Source organism: Lissotriton helveticus, chromosome 2_1 (genome assembly GCF_964261635.1).
Source record: "Lissotriton helveticus chromosome 2_1, aLisHel1.1, whole genome shotgun sequence".
Lineage (NCBI taxonomy): Eukaryota > Metazoa > Chordata > Amphibia > Caudata > Salamandridae > Lissotriton > Lissotriton helveticus.
In genome coordinates this window covers 342,718,715-342,722,988 of record NC_136059.1, presented here as the reverse complement: position 1 = coordinate 342,722,988, position 4,274 = coordinate 342,718,715, and the positions used below count along the sequence as shown (strand labels likewise).

Sequence of the window (4,274 nt, the reverse complement as noted above, 5' to 3'; positions counted from 1 at the left end):
CCGGTTACTGATGAAAGAAATGTTCAAGGTACAAGTCTAATTTCGGCTAGAAAGGCAGCAGCATGCCCCAAATAACCTTAATGTAACAATATACCCCGATAATATACACAAAGTAATATAACAATAACATTAAAATTTTTTAGGGCACAACATCGCGACATAGTCAGATCTGCCTCCAGCCCAACAGCTATAGCCCAGCGCAGTATTTTTGCAATAATGAAGTACCAACACTGCAAAACCAACTTTATCAGAACACATCGCCTTCCTCTGAAGATGTCACACAATTTGGTAACGACCAACCCTGAAGTATTTAATTTACTACGAAGGACATAACAATGTTCCGTGATCCGGGACATTCTGTTTTGTCAAGCACAGGGAGATTACGCGCTTTGTCCAGACTCACGGGATGTTGAGCGTCATCACAGAGTCTCGAACCCAGTTCCCCAGAATTGAGAGTAACCACCCTAGCCGTTACAGCCACTTTGCCTGTGGTTGATCTATATCCTGCCCAAACTTCACAAACACCCCAATGGTGGTCCAGGCAGCCCCGTCATCTCTGCATGTGGTTTCAAGCAGAACCCTCCCACAATATCTCGACACCCTTTTCAAACCGTTTATTGTACTACTGGGGCAGCTTGTGATGTAGGACTCCCTTCTCTAATGTCATCCAAGACGAGACCATATCTGGGAATAAAGATGTGGTGAACTCAAGGACACTGCCACCGCAGGCCCCTCCAGAATATCTGTTGACATGGCATCACAAGTGATACCGCTATATAAATTATGTCACATGCTTTGGTAAGTTGAATGAGCTTTAGAACTGGCTTAACAATCAGACTGAGTGTTTACCATGATGCATGATACGGAGAGAGCCAATTTCTTGGACCTAGCCATGTTAGTTATAGAAGGCGAATAAGCGTGTAACTTGTACACAAAACCAATAAAAGCTCAACACATTATTACACGTCACCGAAGGGCACCCAAGAACACTGGAAGGAACTCTACCCTTTGAGCAAGTCCCCCGTATCCGAAAGTATTGTACCATTGAAGAGGACTACCTCACAAATGCCAATTCGCTCTCTAATAAGCTTAGCAATGGAGGATAGCGCACGGAATTAGTTCAAACTTCTTTAAAAGGACATGTTTTCCCTACGAGACCCTTTCAGTATTGCGAGGCAAGTACTAATTAATCCAATTATTAGTGTACCGAAATAAAACTGGAAAATTATTATTCAAAGAATGTGTACCCACTTCTAGTCGAGGGTCCAGGCTAGACTACATTTCCAATTGAAATGCGAACCAATTCCTTCGATTTTGTAAAATGCCCTTATGAGAAGTTGTACCTAGGGCCAACCACTCAGGCAGTAAAGTCACGGATTTTACTACACCGGTACCGCATCAAGTGCGGTACACGAGCAGCACCGTGAATCCCTCTCAGGACCCGAACCGAGTCAGGTATCGGAGCGCTTTACATAGGAGATTAAGTGGCAGGGCGACACCGTGGCCTGCCATGAAATGACGGAAGAGGCAGAAGCACGTTTATGAATATAATTCGCGTTCTCAATTGGAACGCCCAAATCTGTTCACGATTATTTCTTTATCTAAACAATATAGTACCATGAGACTTCATTGACCCTGCATAAGTAATTTAAGAGCTCTAGCAACCGCCGCAGGGCGACACCGTGGCCTGCCATGAAATGACGGAAGAGGCAGCAACATGTTTATGACTATAATTCGCGTTCTCAATTGGAACGCCCAAATCTATTCACGATTATTTCTTTATCTCAACAATATAGTACCATGAGACTTCGTAAGTAATTTGAGAATTTGGCGCGAAAGCTATTGTGTCTCATTTAAACTCATGGCGCGATGTTCTCGTGGACGCGATGTTCTCGTGGACAGCGCGCGACAAACCTGCCTCTGCTACCCCTGCGGGCTTCATTGCTTCATTGGACCGAACATTAATCAGCAATGACAGAAGCCCTCTGACCCTCAAAACGAAAGCCTCATCTCCAAAGGTCCTAAATGTTTCATATTCTCATCTATCCATTGCCCTCCAAAACAATGTTGGCATTGAACCCCAAACGCAATGCATCAGACACTAAAACACAGCATATGCGTCCCAAGGCCAGAACACCTCCCTATGTCACTCGCGTGGTTCCCTCATATTATTGACTTATAATGTGTCTAAAAACACCATTGCCAGAACCCGGGATCGAACCAGGGACCCTCAGATCTTGCGTCCAAAGCTCTACCAACTGAGCTATATCGGCACCGGCCAGCCCACGTGGAGGGAGTTTCCCACATGCGGCCCTCCGCGGCATAGGACACTTAAATACAGTAAATGCAAACAGCAAAAACAAAAACCCCAATGTCCTAGGGACATGCCAGTCAATGTGCGAGCTCCGCCACCCATGGTCCTTCCGACCACCCAGCCGTGTGCACAGCCCATGAACACGCAACATCCAAAAACTGGGCACTTCCTTTCAACTTAATCACCTCTTATTCCGCCGAAAGCAGCCATGCACTGCCCGTCCAGCCGTCCTCCGGTGTTTCTTCCTGGGCCCTGTCCCTGGTCCGAGTTGCCAGTCCTGCCGCTTCCCCTGTTTCCAATCGCCGTGCGCATCTTCTGTCCAGACCCCCTGCGCGAACGAGGTGCTATCCCTCCTCGGCTCCCCCGATCGCCCTCAGAGAGAACCGTCCAGCCGTCCTGGCCACCAACCCTGGAGGGAAACAAAAAGGAGACCATCACTCCGCCCCACAAAGAAGCCCCGAGCGCGGGGCACACCGTTTTGGCGAGGGAGCGTCCAGGGACAAGGGGGTCTCCTGGGCGCTCCCTATCTCCTTATTCCCGAGGGGCCAGGTGGCCCCTCCTCTAGCCCGCCCCCCTTGACCCGGACCCACTTCCCAGGATCCGGGTCAAGGTGGCCGCCAGCCAACCGGCGGTGGGCCGCGCCCCCCAGGGCACGCCCCCACCGCCGAATGGCAACAAAAGGAGATAGTGGGGGCGACGGTCGCCGCGCCGCCATGCGTGCGGGGGGGCCGAGGGCCCCCCCTTTTCATTTAGAGCGGGACCATGAGTATTCTTTAAGAAACCATCGCAAAGTATGCCACAATCTAAGTAAAAAGATAATTCACACTGCCCCAGCATTAAGGAAACCACGAAGGGCATGCAGACAAGCATTGGCACAAACAAATTGTTCCTTCATGATTTTTTTTACCAGAAGACATTACTGGAAAAAATTAAAAACATGATTACAAGCAAAAGGGGGAACATAGGGAAACATGATTCAATAAACAACCATTAATGTGACGACAAATGATACAAGCTGTTTTACCAGTTGCAGGAAAGCGATTTCTGACAGTTGTCTGGAGCCAAGGACCCCAGAATGGACTCCAAGGGTCAGTTGCTGACCTCCTGTTGGTGCTACTGTGACACAACAAGCTTCCAGAGACCTTTCCAGCAGCTGCTAAGCTGAACACATTCAGCTGAACTTGACGTGGACCTTGCTGCTGACTGCTTCTGGAGTGAGTCTTCAATAGACCTTAGTAACATTTTAATTATACCAGAGTAATCAGAGTAATTCCTGTAATTTTGCGTTCTTCTTGTGATGCAAAATGACTGCATGCAAATATGCCTGTTCACTTAAGTTTGCATAATTGTGGGCAGAATGCCTTCCCACGAGCACAAGAAAAATGCACAACTGGCTGCTAGCTGCTTCTGTTTCTCTTCTATTGTATATGTTTTAGTGCAAGAGGAATCCTCTGGCCCATTTTTGACACAACAGTGAATTTTTCACTGAGAAAATAACTCTGAATAATAGCTCTGTGCCCCATGATATTCTGAAAGTACGCTACAGCAAATGAACCACCATCCGTAGTCTTGACCCCCAAGTGCTGTCCCTCTGGTCCTGGTCCCTTGGCTTCTGTCAAAGTGTACTCCAGCTAAAGATTTCTTGAAACCTGAGACTTAGAAACTATTTGGCAACTTTTTGCTGTGAGAACCAACCGGGGTCCAGGACCAAGCGGACAAGCTGTTCTGATGATTGTGCACTGTCACTGGAAGAAAGATCCAAGTTGATCCTGATACGTTCTCGACAGCAGCAAATCTCGTCCACCGGGACCTCGTGGATAAGGTGTCTGTCCTCTTAGAGCCCAGCTCGGCTAAGGCCTGCAATTTAGAAAACCGGACAAATCCCTGCCTGGTAACAAAATTAACAAAATACAGGTGATGCCAAAGGTAATTCAAATTGAAACATAATTATTTGGGACAC

The 4,274-nt window shown here is 47.6% G+C and overlaps 1 non-coding gene across 1 annotated transcript; it reads right to left on the bottom strand.

The window, feature by feature from the left end:
- Positions 1-2,200: 2,200 nt before the first annotated feature.
- Positions 2,201-2,273, bottom strand: TRNAL-CAA (transfer RNA leucine (anticodon CAA)). Its single transcript has one exon. It is a non-coding gene; the product is annotated as a tRNA-Leu (tRNA).
- Positions 2,274-4,274: the final 2,001 nt, after the last annotated feature.